The sequence below is a fragment of the Terrapene carolina genome, unplaced genomic scaffold (genome assembly GCF_002925995.2).
Source record: "Terrapene carolina triunguis isolate 2854851 unplaced genomic scaffold, T_m_triunguis-2.0 Scaffold183, whole genome shotgun sequence".
Classification (NCBI taxonomy): Eukaryota; Metazoa; Chordata; order Testudines; family Emydidae; genus Terrapene; species Terrapene triunguis.
Genome location: NW_020664534.1, coordinates 4,294,258 through 4,310,525, shown reverse-complemented (window position 1 = coordinate 4,310,525; position 16,268 = coordinate 4,294,258). Strand labels below are relative to the sequence as shown.

Genomic DNA, 16,268 nt, shown 5'->3' with positions numbered 1-16,268 from the left:
CTACTTTGGGTGTTGGGAGTGGAGACCAGGTTGGCACAGGCTCTGCGTTTACTGCCCACATTCTGTATTAGCAGTCGTGCTAGTGCTCCATGCTCAAACAACCAAGTGCTCAATACAGAGCTTGTTCAATCAGGCTTTGCACAGGAGTTCAGAAGTTGGCTCTAAGTCTGTACGTTCAGACATGCACCCTGAATAACATTCATCCATCAGCATGGGGTTTTCTTTAATAGTGAAACTTGACATTTCACAACTCTATTTCACTGCTTTCCCTTAGGAAAGGAAACAGTAACACAGAAAAAAAAAATGTTTTTCCTGTAGCTGAAGGTGGTCATGTAGGAAAGAAAACAAAATCCAGGCATATAATATTTGCTTGGCCTGTTCCCTGGCCTAAACTACAGCCCCTTGTCATGCCTACTCTGAATGATGATCATAAAATCAAATACTGAAATGGCTATTCAATTCTTATTCTATAAGCAGAAATTGTGATGTTAGTTATTATTGGCTTTTCATGCTTCAGTAAATGTCTTTAAAATACCTTTGTGAATTGGCTGACGTGTTTTTGAAATAGTGGAAGTATTCTGGTTAAAGTATACTAAATCAGATGCCCCTGGTTTTTGTGTTAACAAAAAGTACTTCTTAATGTTCTTCTCTCTCTTGTGTTGAGACTCAGAAAAGCCCTCTAAACGTGAAAGCATGGGGTTCCATATCTATTCCGTCACAATGACTGCATAGAACTTGCTTACTTAAGAAGAGAAACAATGAGTTTTATTATCTCAATGGCTGCAAAGTCAACTTCAGATCTGAAAAAGAAACATCCCAAGTTCTTTTCCCTCTCTCACTCTTTCATTATCACTACCCATAAAAGTTCTATTTGTCATTTACTGGTAGGGAAATTAAAAGGCAATTTTGTTGACAATGCACTTGGCAGAATATAATCCACCTTCCTCTTTCATAGTTGTATTGATGCTGCAATGCTAACATGAGTAAAGAGTAGAAGATACATTTGCAGCAGATACGCTGGGACAGAAAGAAACCGACAATTTTTGCATCTTCACTTTCTGACTAAAAGTACACTTAAAGGATTTGTGCTTCAAAAGCAGGTGATAATGGATTTTAAAGCAATATATTTCTACATGCCGTGGGTAGCATGAGAGGACTGACCCTGGGCCAGTGTCTGAGTTGCTGTGAGATATGCTCTTGAAAAATATTCAGATCCACCAAGTAGAGTTTAAAATACCTGCTTTTAAATGTTATAGCTTTTAATAATAGACTTCCGTAATAGACTAGAATAACTGCAATCAATTATATACAGAATACGTGCATAAAAATAAATACCTGTTTTTTTAAACACCTTTAAAGGACATCGCCCTACAAAGTCTTACTCCTGCAAGTAATCTTACTCAGGCAAACAGTCCCTTTGAATTCAATGTGATTAGTCTGTTGCACAAGAAAGAGTTTGCAAGATTAGGTCATAAATATGTATTTATCAGATGCACATTCTTTACTTCTTTCAAGTATATAATAATAGGTAGAGAGTAACCGTCCAAATGCTACAAATATTATACTAATAAAAAAGGGGACAACTAAAAATATTGGCTAATGGCCACCCAGTGCCCCAAACCAAAATCATCTGTGTGGAAAGATGCCATGTCTGTCTCTCAGATACAGAATATAGACTTTAGAACAGGCTACCTAGAGACACAGTTAGCCAAGATATCAGAACTGGAACAGATTCTAAAAGATCGGTCGTAGAAGGCATTTTCCTTTTATGTAAAAAATAAAATTAACAATAAGCCACATTAAAATAATATTAAATTAAAAGCAACATAACTCATGGATGTCAAACTTAGTGCTGAGGCTGCTGTGCTCATTCCTAAAATTCAGGACAGAGGGTCAGTCTTTGCTTAGAATTTCCTGGATTGTTTTAGTTTGCGCCACAACTTTAAAATTTACTTTAAAAAGCGTATGGTGTATTTTGCAAAGTTCTGCATGGCATAATGGGATACTGGAGACATGAGAGGAACAGAAAAATTCAGAGACTCCAGAGGGCTACACCAAGATATACCCAAAACAGAACCAGTCTTACCATTAGCAAATACCATTGCAGATTAGACCCCAATCCTGCAATCGGATCCATGTCAGTGGACCCTTATGCCTTTGAGAAATTCCACTGAAGTCGATGGGCCAGATCTTTAGCCAGAACTCAACAGCCATTGAATTGAACAGAGCTATGACAGTTTGCACCAGCTGATGATCCGGCTCTGTGCGTCCCCACCTAGGTTGAGGAATGGAGAGCCTCTGTGTGTATGCATGTTTTATTTAAGACAGGAATTTCAAATCCAAATAATCAACCCGAAGCTTTCTGACAATATCTTTCTAGATATACATAGAGAAAAATACTCAAAAACTAATTAAAAACACAGAATTACATGTGTCTTCAAGTAAAAAAAAGTGAGGATTATGAATTACAATGAAAATGATGCTTCTTATTTTTCTCTAAAACAATAACTGGCATGTACCTCTATACCGAGTTGTAGGGCTGGATCTTTGGATCTAATGTGTTAGCCAAAGAAGCTTTACATATTTTATGAATGAAGTTGCTGTTGCATGATTCAGCTACTAGTCTATCTGTACTTTAAAAGAAAGTGACTAGGAGTCAATGTGCGGCAGACTAACCTACATAATTTTATCATCAAGTAACATACAATATTGATGGAAAAGGACATATTGTTCCAGTCAACTGCAACACTGCTGTAGTTATAGACGAATAAAACAGTTTGACCCGGATTTCAACAATAGAAGAAAAGAATAACCTAAAAAGTGGTAAGCACTAATATCCATGGGAAAACATTCCTAAATTTTAATTTTATCATCCCTAATTACTTGCCAAGGAAACAGACTATTTTATTCTCAAGTAGTTTATCACAACTGTAGCCTAGAAGAGCTCTCTTATCAGATTCTGATTTCCCATACAGAATGAATGTATTGATGCACTTATATTAAATGGTTTACTCACAGCACATTCATTCAGATTCACATGCTAGTTTTCTTTCCTTCATAAAAAGGCATCTTTGAAACATGGCTGAAAAGCCAGTTCAGAAAAAGTTGTCTTCTGAATATAACAGCTGAATACCACATACAATCTCAGTATACTCACAGGAGTGAATCGGTAACACTGCACATTGTTCTGAGCATAATGGGAAATGCCATCCAAGCTAGCAAAGGGGGGTGGGGGGACCTTTTCCCTGATTGGCTGTTCATCCCAAGCTGCCTGGCAAAGGTTTGAAATATGCAATGCAGAGAAGTGATATTCTGTGGCATTCATTCAATTTACCTGCACTAGACTCCAGGGAGCCATACTATTAAACAACAGCTCCAGTGGGTCAATAAAGTTAACTTAATTAAATTGGTTTCCCTCCCTCACTTCCAACTAGCAAGATTTAGGGCAGAGGGACACAGCGTTGCTTGGAAAGAAAAGGATAATTTAGTTAATCATCTGATGAAGACAGACATACATTTTTGTCAATAATTATACCCACAAAGCAAAGTGCTAGTTTAAAATTAAAACAATCATGTATGCTGAGAAAAGAGACTATACCTACTAATGACCAGCCATTAATATTTTTCAAGAACCGTCAATTTAATCCACTACCTAAAAGCAAGGAGCAGTATCTTCTTATTGCTCTTTGTACTCCATAAAACTAAAATTACAATTGCTTAAGTGAAGTGTGTATAAAACATACTATCATGGCTACAAGCATAATAAACACAAGCTCTTAATTTAAGAGGGACAGTACCTAGTACTTTTCTGGTCATTTGGCTCTCTGTGTCCTCAGTGGCTTACACAAGTCACCTTTCAGCAGTCTTTCATTCTATTCTACACTGAGTGGTGCAAGTAGTGAAACCTATAGTTAAGGTTGCCAAACAATTTCACTTATAAAAACTCGGTTTGCAGTTGCTTATAACTTTGTCACACTTTTCACTGTTTAGATTGAAATTTTCCATGCCAGGAGTCTGACTCAGGCTGAACAGTTCTGGAAAGCTTTAGCTAAAATGTTTTAACCATTTCTGAGAATGAGATGAGGGAAAATACATGGTTATATCCATGTTAATTAATTATTACAACTATTTCATTGAGATGCTATAGGACCTCCATGCTTTGGAGCAAGAGGGTAGCTTGATGTCATGGATGTGCCTTTTTCTGTCCCTGTGAAAATTCCCCCAAATTTATAAGCCTCTAAAAAAAAAAAAATCTCAGTTTGAATATACTCATTTGAAGCTTCTTGGAGTTTGGCAGCTATATTGTCTGAAGAGTCTGTCTGCACTGGGCATGCTCCATCCCCTCACAGCTCCTGCCTGCCAACAGGACTGTACTTGCACCATCCCTCACACAACAATTATGCATGCTCCATCCCAAGACTGCAGGGGCTGAGCAATACTTTCTCTGCAATTGCTCCTCCTAGCAGCTGGGGGCTGCAGTGGCATCAGGCACAGCAACAGATAGCAGGGAGACTCTCTGTGCTCTCATGGCTCCCAGGCAGAGTGAAGGAGAGGGAGGAGGTAACAACAATACACTTAGAGAGTGAGGATCCACAGAGCTGAATGTCCATGGACACCTTGTACGGCTCCCAGAGTTATTACTGATCTGGTGCAGCCAGGTTAAACACAGACAATTGTGAGGATGCTGCCAGGCAATGTCCCCTCCTGACCTCAAATCCTATCTTCAAGGCTCGACGTGCGGGGACTTTATCTCCAAGGTGGGCTATATGACCAAAAAGTACCAGCTGGCAATGACTGATGATGACTTCAATCCTCTTGAGGCCATTTCTCCATAATACATCCCTCTTACTGATAAAATCAAACCATTTTATGCTCTATAGCCACTGCTGGCAACACATATGAAATGCCTCCAGCCTCCTGATGTCCTGTTTAAGCAATGTCCATGTTTCAGATCCACATAAAAGGATTGTAAGTACACAGGTTTGATGAATGCATACTTTTCAATATAATTTCACTTTTTTTTTTTGGCTCTAGACCCTAATGCAGGTCCTTCATGGATAAGGCTGCTAAATCAATTTTCCTTAGGATGTCTAGCTAGCAATGCCCATTTGTTGACAATTTACTGCTTAGGATAGATGGAATCATCCACTACTTCCACAGTTTGTCCCTCACCACAGATTTCTTGCATCACAACTTTTGTGCTGACACTCTCATTTTTTGTTTTTCCCAAGAAACCCTTAGCTCAAGGGCAGCTACCACGTGCTGGAAGCTCTCTAGTGCATCTTTAAGGTGGTTTGCATCCTAGCCAAAGAGGATGACATCATCTGCATAATCCAAGTCAGCAAACAAAGTTGAACTGACCATTATACTGGTATTGGTGGAGATATGTTCAAGGAGACAATTGACTGCATGGCAGAACAGGGCTTGGGCCAGGACACATCCCTGCTTCACCCCGGATCTAGTGTAAAACCTGTCAGACCTATGAGTTCCCCATGGCACCCATGCCTGAGTCATTATGTACATCTTGAATTAACCTCAGGAGGGTGTCGGGGGCGCCAAATCTTGTAGAACCTTCTACAGAGCAGCACTATCAATAGAATTGAAGGCCGCCTTTATGTCTAACATATGCTGCTGTCGAAGGACAACTGAATTCATAATGGATCTCAGATAAAAGACAAAGAGCAAGTATAACATCCATTGTAGTCTGCCCAGCAGTGAAGCCTGATGAGTCTGGGCAATGGAGTTTCACAAGGAGAGCCTGGAGCCGAGTGAGTCGGGCATGTGTAACAACTGTTCTGGGAACAGAAAGCAGAGCTATTGGCCTGCAGGTGCTACACTGAGTGTGTGGGCCTTTCCCCTGATAAAGTAGGATGATGATCCCTTCCTTCCACTCCACGGGTAACTTCCCAGTGGTCTAAGCCCAGACAAAATTAAGGGCTCTATGGCTCACCTGAGAAGTTCGGGTGTGTGTTGTTGTGTCCAGCAGCAGTTTCTTTATGGTGGAGCAATGTAGGTACAAAGGTACATCTACACAGGTTTCGGTGTCAGGGATTGCATCTACTACTAACACGTCTAGATCTGGCCAAGGCGTTGTTTCAGAATGATTATGTGCAGTCTCATAATATTCCTTCCATTTTTGCAGAACTTTTTCTTGGGTTGAGAATGTTTTACCATTAGCCTTATTTATTGGCACAAATCCTGCGCAAAGTCCAGTTTTGGATCGAAGTAACTGAATAGCTTTGAATGCAGGTTGTAATTTTTTAGATCTTATTCCCTCTCCCACCTCTTTTGCCAAATTCTTAAAATAAGTGTCACGATCCACTTTTGCTTACACCTGAAAAATACCTTGTAATCGTTTACATTCGATGTCATCATGGCGCTGCCTGGCCTCAGATTTCTTTGCAGAATTTGAAATATCTTAGCAGATATGCTACAAGTGAAACCCTTGGCTTTCGGTTTTGGAATGGCATCTACAACTTCTTGGGTGACCATGCTTATGGCTGTCCAAGCTGATTCTACCTCATCCGGGAGAGCACCAAGAGTGTCTGCTTTGAGGGAGGAGGTAGCCTAATTAAAATGCAGGAGGATGAGGAATGGGGAGGGGGGAATACACTTGCACACCTACATACACTTCATTAAAAGAAATTATTAAGGTTGCAAAGTCAATCACTCAGAAGTTAGGAAATGCCACGATAAAGGCTTCCAGTGCAAACATAATTCAGCCCTCCTGTGCATATACATTATGATAAGGTCTTTAAGTACATGATCACATACTATTTTCCCACATTATTTTATGTTCTTCACATTTTTTTATTTTAAGCTCCTGATTAACAAGCTTCTAGAACCTGTTCAGCTTGTCATAAGTCAAGGCAGTCTTCACTGGCAAATTCCACGAAGAAAAAGAATTAAAAAAAATAATTAAATGAATAGTTAGTTGAAATAAATGCCTCTGGTCACACACCAGGAAACCATTTCTAGGTGAGTGCAGCTGGAGTTACAAAGTTTGGAAATATCTAAACCCTGGCAGAAAACAGTTGTGTTATTTTCTCAGCCTAAAGACTCTCTTTAAACAACCTTCTTTGTCACTTGGCCCAGGCAAAAGTATCTTTCCCACCTGTTACTCAAACTCCTCCCCAATATTAGGGTACACAGTTCTTTGTTATACCAAAAGTCCACCCTTATATTTGAGTAGGAGAGTTACTCATAATGGGCCTGATCCAAAGGTCACTGAAGTCAGTCTTTGGATCATGTCTCATATCATCTTTCAACACCAGTTATTTTGACTCATGTTTCTTCACAGCCCACACAGGTATGGCAATTTCCTCTGTGAGCATCTATTTCCAATATCCCAGAGAGCCAGAATGACAGAATTACTCATGCTGATTTGAATCTTACTCCACAAGAAATCCTACTGAATTCAATACCACAACGTACGGTGCAAGGAACCATTTAGTGTGAGACCAGATATGACATTCTGGCTCATAGACAATTACACCTCTACCTCGATATAACGCTGTCCCCAGGAGCCAAAAAATCTTACTGCGTTATAGGTGAAACCGCGTTATATTGAACTTGCTTTGATCAACCGGAGTGCGCAGCCCCGCCCCCCCGAGCACTGCTTTACCGCGCTATATCAGAATTTGTGTTATATCAGGTCACATTATATCGAGGTAGCGGTATATTAGTCTGTCCTTTCATTTAGTGACTTTATCTATACTTTAGGGTATGTTACTTAGTCAAAGCTTGATAGCAAAGTAAAGAGGCTGAGAAGTTTAATATAAATTAAAAATCAAACACCCAGATACAGTAACTCGTCACTTAAGGTTGTAGTTATGTTCCTGAGAAATGCAACTTTAAGTGAAACAATGTTAAACGAATCCAATTTCCCCATAAGATTTAATGTAAATGCGGGAGGTTAGGTTCCAAGGAAATTGTTTTAGGGCAGACAAAAGGCATTATATACTGTACAATACTGTACTGTACTGTGGTTGGGAAGTGCCCCGGCTTACCCCACACAGGCACAGCCCACTGCAGGCTAGGACGCTAGGAAGCACCTTTGCAGCAGCAGCGGCAGCTTCCCCGGAGAAGAACAGGCTCGGACTTTGCTGGGAATGCTCCAGGCCCACCTCTTCCTGTCCCTGCTCCACTTCACCTCCACCTCTTCCCACCCCCCCACTCCACCTCCTCTCCGGAGCACGCTACATCCCCCCCAAAGTCCTAAGTGCCGCCAAACAGCTGAGAGCCACTGGTCCAGAGGTTTCATGAATAGCAAAGATAGCTCAGCAGGACCATGATTTTGCTTCCCTGCTCCTGCCCCTCCCTCCCAGAAAGTCCTAAGCACGAAGTGCTGGGAGGGAGGGGGAGGAGCGGAGAATCCCCGCATCTCCACTCCTCCCTCTCCCTCCCAGAAAATCCTAAGGGCCGCTAAACAGCTGTTTGGCAGCGCTTAGGATTTTCTGGGAGGGAGGGGGAGGAGTGGAGTCATGGCACTTTCCCACTCCTGCCCCTCCCTCCCAGCGCTTCCCTGCCCCCAGACAGCTGTTTGGTGGCGCTTAGGACTTTCTGGGAGGGAGGGGGAAGAGTGGAGATGCAGCGCTTCCCTGCTCCTCCCCCTCCCTCCCAGAAAGTCCTAAGCGCCGGGGAAGCGCTGGGAGGGAAGGGGAGGAGGCGGAGAAGCGGAACTTGTGCAATGCTCCCTTGTAAAGTCGCTGCTTTTCCACAGAACCTTACAAGCAGGCAGCCAAACAACGTTATAAGGGAGCATTGCACAACTTTAAACAGCATGGTCCCTAATTGAGCAGGGACGTAACATTGAAATAACGTTAAGCGGGACGACGTTAAATGAGGAGTTACTGTACAACTATCTACCACAGGGGGAGAGTTAAAATAAATCAACATTACAGTGATGTGGAATGGCCAGTCACAATACCATGTACTGTGTTGTAAGAGTCACCAGCTCTGGAGTGATTTCAGGTTTCTCTCTTCCCTTTGGAATTTTGGAACATCACAGATGTCATGCACTTGACCCCCAGTGCGGGAGGGTAACAGCCACTTGCTACATAAGTACCTTTGTTAATTAATCAAAACTCAGCCTTAGATAAAGAGATTTATATTCATGACAGTCCGGAGCAGCGGTTCTCAACCTATTTACCATCGTGGGCCGCATATGCAGCTCTCTGTGTGTTATGTGGGCTGCATCCACACAATATATATACTACCTACATGGCTCTGAGGTTATCACATGGGCCGCAGCTGTGTGCTGATTGGGCTGCATGCGGCCCGCGGGTTGAGAGCCACTGGTCCAGAGGTTTCATGAATAGCAGAGATAGCTCAGCAGGACCATGATTTTGTCTGGGGCCAAACACAGGTAAACAGAGACGCTGCTGGAAACAGGAGGGAAAGGTAGAAAGAACAGGGAGGTTATAGCTATAAAACAAATAGAAGCATTGACATTGAAATAATCTTTTTTAACCAGTAAAATGTAGATACTGTAGTAATTTTGTTTCGATATTTTATTTTTGCTTCATTTTTCAATTCTCGTAGTCCAATGAAGGACAAAATGGACAGTGAAGAGATGCCAAGCACCTCTACTGAACTATCCCAACACAGGAAAACTTTCAGCCACCGGCCCAAATAAATAAATAAACCAAGAACATCACTTTTTGCAGGTAATGAAATGGTTTGGCTCTTGCCTAATGAACTGTACTCTTGGCTGTTTGCCCATTCAGAGCCAGATAAGACAAGCAAAGAATGTGTTTGCGATTGCCTTTTAAATGGACACTAGGCTGGTCAAGTGTTTTTTAGTCCATCTGAGCTCTAGTAGCCTGCACTTAGCATTCAGTCAGAGTGGTTTCTATGGTCCATGTTATAGCAGAGTGTGACAGCCGTGCTTTGGAAGTGCTACTCTTCTCCTTAGAAAGTCGTTGAAAGGTGACTTTGTGCTCATTTGAATTTATAGCCATTCACTGGAGTTATGCAGAGCCCCAGTAGGAGCCTCCACGGAACCACATGCCCTCAGGAAATCACAACAGTTACAACACCTGAGTAGTATGAACTCCCCTGTGAGTTTGCTTTGCCCTGGCACTGGTGTGGCTAGCAGCCCTATCTGGGACAGGCCTTGGACTCAGAGGGAGCTTGGGGAACTCAAAACTCAACAGGGCACCTTTTAGAGGAGCCCAATTTCTTCTATTCTTTTAAGATTTTAAGAAGTACAGCATTTGCTTACCATATATATGCTAGACAGACTGATCCTACACAGCAAGTCCTCCCCAGCCCCTAACCCCCATTATGAGCTTGGTGTTGAACATCCACAGTTCCCACTGAAAGAAATGGTCCAAAACTTAGTCCTTACTCAGACCCAGAGTGTGTATGGCCCTAGCTAGGAGGGAATGAAGGGAGAAGGTGCAAGGAACCTTCCCCTAGCAACAGTGTCTGTGCGTGAGGGAGCACAGAGACCACTCCCTATTAGCTTCCAAGGGCCAAGTCACATCAAAGCACATGTGGAGAGAGAGAGTGCGAGCGTGAGAGAGCAGACTGCAGCATCCAAAGGGATGGTGCAGCCTGTGCTCTCCCATGTACTTCATGGAATCACTCCTGGAGCTACCCAGGGCACAGCAACTCCGCCCTGCTCCCAAATGGGAACTAGGCCCAATCTGGCCCATTGTTTTTACTCAGTTCCTACTTAGACCAAGCTGCCAGTGAAATGAAGGGTTGGTTGCAGGTGCTCAGAATCTCTCAGGATCAGGGCCTTTATTTGTTATCCTTATCAGCTCAGGCAATGAGTGGTTTATCAGATTTGGACAAACACGCACTGCCAACTTCAAATGAATGCCTATTTGTTCAGAAGCATACCCCAGTTAGCAACTCCTACAACTAGAAGAAAGGATGATTAGGATCAGAAACATTTGTCTATATAATTGCACTAGTTACTGGATCACAGGTTAACACCTTTTATTTATGGATTTTCTGGAGTGCAGCTAACTCTCCCACTCCCCCCACCTTTTTTTCTTTAACACACACTAAGATGCACTTAGGCTTTATTCTGGGAGAAGCCTGCTAAGATGATGGTTAGAAACCTAAGAAAAATATCAAAGTATTAGTATAAATCCAATCGGGAGAAAAACAACAATAGAAACATACATTTGATTGAATAAGTTTTTATATTAAGGTACCACAGAGCACCCTCATATACAAAATGTGTTTCTAGGAAAATGTATATTAGCATTGCTAAGTTACTTTAAATAAAATATACAGTATTGTACACATCATGAAAATCTGGACTCTGAATTTTGAAGGCAGGCTTCTGAACCCACAATAATCACCACTCACTAACAATACCAAAGCTACCTGAAACCTTGGCTCTTGCCTTCTTTAAAAAAATAAAACAAACCACAATATTTCCTCTGTGTGACCTGGTCACAAATAGTTTTCCTCTGGAATTCTCCTAACAAAATTAAAACATGTTATTCATCATATCTTCATTCCTGTTCACCTGTCTTTTGCTTTCCCCATTACAAATAAAACCCTGATTGCTCCCAAAATCAAAGTTTTTTCTCCCTTTTTGTTTCTATTTAATGCTAAGCTATGTTTGTCAAAAGACCTTGGGCAACGGATACTAACACCCGACAACTAGATCTTTCAGCAATAGTTTTAGTGGCAGCAGGTCTTAGAGAAATATGAACACACTGTTGCATTTGCATTACAATTTATATTAGAGCTGTCAAGCGATTAAAATTAATCTCAATTAATCGCACTCTTAAACAATAATAGCTATAGAAATGGTAAATAATATTCTTTAAATCTAATTTTCTTATCTCACTACATATGATATTATAAACTGTGTATTCTTATGAAGTCTCATTTTTTGGAAAGCAGTAGCTAAGCTTAATTAATTATAGCAGGTAAAAACTTTTGCTACTCTAGTAACTCTATTATACGGCTTAAATTCAATTTATTTTGTGCATCTTTATTCCAGAAATATGCAGTGGCAAAATGTGATAATGTCCTACTATTTCACTACCTATCAGCACAGTATGATCAAATAGGATTGCCAAAGCTGAAGAAGCATTAAGCCATGTATTGAGTTTCACAACACCCACAGCATGCTCTGAAGAGGAACATACTCCAACAAGAAGAAAACAACATAATATCTACTGTAGTTATATACAGCCACAAAGAGAGAAATACCTTAGCCTAAGGTGCACTGTAGTGATATGAAAATCTTCATTGCTATATAGGTGGAAAAGACTGTGGGATGGATTTTTTAAAAATATATTTCCTCAGTTGTGAAGCAAGGGAGAGTGGTTTGTGTTGTTTATAAATAATTTTGTCTCTTACAAATGTAGTTTCATATAAACCTAGCTCTTTAGTGATGGGGGAACTTCATAAGTTCTGAAGTTCACCTCAGTTCAGATAAATCCTGAGCAAACGGGATGTTTGTTTGACCTCGAGCTTATTAAACATTCTGAGGATCCTCTCTCCCTCCTTTAATCCAACCAGATCCTTCTCCTTTCAACTTTTTATGATCCTATCCTTTCCCTTTAACACCTAACTCCCTCTCTAATCCTACATTGGACTTCCCATCTCCCACATTCTTATTCCCAACAAGTTACTGATTCTCCCAACTTCCTCTCCCTAAATCCAGTAACAGGGGCGGCTCTAGGCACCAGCAAAGCAAGCAGGTGCTTGGGGCAGTCCATTTGCAGGGGCGGCAGCCGGCAGGGATCCAGCCTGGGAGCTGAGAACCAACAGGGGGCCCTGGGAGCTGTAGTTCCTTGGTTAGCTCCCTGCCTATAGAGCCAGCCCTGGAGCAGGGAAAGAACTACATTTCCCAGCATTCCCTTGGCCGCTATCAACAGGAAAGGGAGGGGGAGGGAGTGTGGTAGCTGAAACCTCATGCTGCAGCTGGCTGTGAATGGAGAGCTCACTGCTAGAGCGGTGTGGCACTGTGAATGGGGAACAAGTATGCCCAAGGAGTAGAAGGCTTTGGCTCAGATATCCCCTTCAGAAGACATCCCCAGACTGGATTAGGGATACTGGTGTGACCTCACCTTGCAGGCCCCAAAGAAAGAATTGGGTGGATTAAATGGACAGTGCCTCTCTCTATCTGAAGCCTAGCAAGGGAGGTATGTGGATCCCACTAGAATTTAAAATGAAAAGTAAGGGAGGGGAGGCTCTACTGGACCTGGGCAGCTTTAGATACAGTACCAGGCACGTAGGAGGATTTCCACTTCTGAGCCATGGACGCAGAAATTGACTTTTCCTTTCCAGATTTAGCTAATATTCAGAAAGGGAATCTAGCATCTGCCTTCCAGATTTGAACACCTCAACATTCAGGAGCGCTCAAGCTCAATTTGGGCAGCTGTTACTTCATTTCTCCCAAATTATATATACTGATCCACTGTAACTTGCTGTAGAAAAAGTAGGATAAAATCGAGCAAGAAATGCTTCCCAGTAGTTTTTAGGACTGGAATTGCTATTTTCAACAGCCATTGCTTTTTTTTTTTTTTTTTTAGTTTGTTTAAAAGGAAGACAGTGATATTGCATTGGCAAATTCCCCATAGAAACAAAGAGTGGAACAAAAGAATAATAAAGGCACCTCAACTCTTCCTCATTTATGGAGGACAGTCTTATAATATGCATCCAGATATCCTCCAATCACACAAGCTGAAAATTGTTCCACTTTACTGCAGTTCTGTAACCATATGGGAACCAATCCTGTCTGTGTTCTGTGCACATCTAAAATTCCTGCTGAATGATCTGCCCTGGGAGCGAGTTACCAGTGACCCAGGGCTCGGGCGGAAGGAGGGTGCAGGTGGGGGCGGCGGGGAGGAGAGCCCAGGGCTGGAGCAGCAGTGGGTGCGGGTGGAGGGGGCAGAGCCCAGGGCTGGGGCGGCAGGGGGTGTGTGGGTGGGGGGGCACTGGTGGGGGGGAAGAGGGGAGCCCAGAGCTGGGGCAGCACGGGGTGTGGGGGGGGAGAGCCCAGAGCTGGGGCAGCAGGGGTGTGTGGGGGGGAGCCCAGGCTGGGGTGGGGGCAGCCAAAATTTTTTTTGCTTGGGGCAGCAAAAAACCTAGAGCCGGCCCTGTCCAGTAAAACCTCCCAAATCGCTGACTCTGTTCCTCAACCTTCCTAAGGCCCCCTACATTTTTAAGAGAGAGCATCACAGGATTTGTCTCAGTTGTGATGCTCTTTGCTAGACTTGGGGTCCCTTAAAAAGCTGGTCCTACAGGTGGCTTGCTCTTCCCTTAGGATCAGAGTCAAGGACCCGGTAAGATGGTCCTCCTATTCTCTGGTTTACCTATGACAGAGGCAGTGCCATCCATAACGCCAGGGGATAAGTGGAGAAGGAGGTGGCAGAGTCCCAAAATCTTTGAGGGCTTGTCTACTTAGTTTTTGTACTGCTTTGCTTTTGGGGGCAGGGACCATCTTTCGTTGTGTGTTTGTACAGGACCTAGCACAACGGGGCCCTGGTCCATGATTAAAGCTCCTAGGTGCTACTGCAATATAAACAATTGTTACCGAAACGAGCTATAATAATATAAACAGCTTTATGCTGCTATAACTGCATTCACACTAGGGGACTGCAGCAATCTAGATTTTTTTTCTCTGGATTTAGTTAGATTGATGAAAAAACTGAATGCAGACTAGCCTGAGGGCTAAGTAACATAGTTGTATCAGGGCTGTTCAGGTGTGGAGGGAGCTAAAAACATGACACCACTGATGTCACTAGCTAGTGAAAAGATGGTCAAGAGGGGCTCTGAATTGGACCATCAAATGATGCTCAGAACACTGCAGTTGGAGTTGAATCTCAGGTCTAATGCCCTGCAGAAAGAGAAGCAACTCGGCAACACAAGGAATCCCAAAGAGCAAAGAGCCCCTTACCTGGGGCTTGGTAAGGAATTATTGTTGCTGTCTTTTCTATAATGAATTGATTCTTCTGTTTTCAAATCTTGTGAGTTCGAAGGACATTTTTGTGAACAGAGGGGCAGTAGATTCTGAGGCACTCTGACTCAGGAAAGTACCTCTTTCTGGGGTCGCTGTGGCTCAAGTCTGTACAAAATTTAGGATCCCATGGCCAAAAAAGTTCACTGTGAAGGATGCTTTATTGACCTACCTACACTATAGTTACAATTGATATATAACCATACATGGATATGTCCAAGGTCATGGTTAAGGTCGCATTGATACTAAAAATTGTAACACAGTAACCTGCCTCAACTGTAGTGTAGACAGGCCTCAGTCTACTTGGGAGGCCGGAAATTTTGAATTCTTTTATATTATTCATCATCAATCATTTTGTGGAGCTATTTTGGTCTCAGTGCCACAGTGAATTGCTCTCTTTTCTATTGGCAGGTCAGCAAATAATGGATTTTTCAGTTCACTGGCAATTTTGAGACATCAAAGAAAATTTGTTTCGAGTTGGACCAAAAACAATTTTTTTTTAAATTTTTGGCGGATAAAAAAGTTGGAAAGCAATTGTTTCGGGCTAAATGAAACACTTCACTTGAACCAAAGTGAAAAGTTCCATTTCAATTTTGAGCACCTTTAAACATTTTTGGATTTTTAAAAATAAAATTAAAGGAAATGTCACACTGAAAAATCATTTCAATTTTTGTTTTTAAGGTTTTTTCCCTAAATGAACAATTTGGTGAAATCAACGTGAATTCACAAAATGATTTAGTATTGCTGTCAGATCTGCATTTTTCCCTGAAATGAAGTTTTGGTTGAAAAATGTCACCCAGTTCTAGTCATGATGGCAGTCAGTGGCAGAAAAAAGAGAAGAGAAAAGTCAGGAATGGAGGGCGAGAAAGAAAAGTAAATAAGAAAGAGGACTTACTTGTAAGAAGACCCAGTGGTGTTTAAGAAAGTGCTGTCAGTCCTTCCTTGCAGTAACTACCCGTGCACTCAGTTAAGGCAGAAATCTTTTAAAGTTGTAATTGACTATGTTCTGAAAAGAAGATACAAGGGCGTAGCAATTATTTCAGCCATCAAGTACTGCAATTAATTAAACGACACTAAGGTTTCTATCTAAGGTTAAGTAATGTCATAAGAGACTTTTCTATTACATTGTGGAATGTATATAATGTTTCCAGCCCTCATTCAGTGATAAACCACATGACACAAGGTGCCCACAATCCCTACCCCACCGGGGTGCCTGGAATGCACAGCACTGGCTAGCACGCTTTGGGGGGCCCCGTGCTTCAGGGGGACGCGGGCTCCAGGGTGGCCTGGGCGGTTAGCAGGGTGCCTGGCGCCGACAGCAGCGAGA

The 16,268-nt window shown here is 42.2% G+C and overlaps 1 protein-coding gene across 5 annotated transcripts in view; it reads right to left on the bottom strand.

The window, feature by feature from the left end:
• Positions 1-16,268, bottom strand: part of LOC112107002 (poly(rC)-binding protein 3-like) — a 457,963-nt gene that overhangs the window by 227,761 nt on the left and 213,934 nt on the right. For 4 of the 5 annotated variants that reach the window (XM_026654134.1, XM_024200517.2, XM_024200513.3 and 1 more), the window contains exon 2: positions 15,837-15,947. The gene's annotated coding sequence lies outside the window, so the exon portion shown is untranslated. Of the gene's footprint in view, positions 1-3,157; positions 3,189-15,836; positions 15,948-16,268 lie in introns of those variants that run through there. The other variant, XM_024200515.3, reaches the window with a different exon arrangement.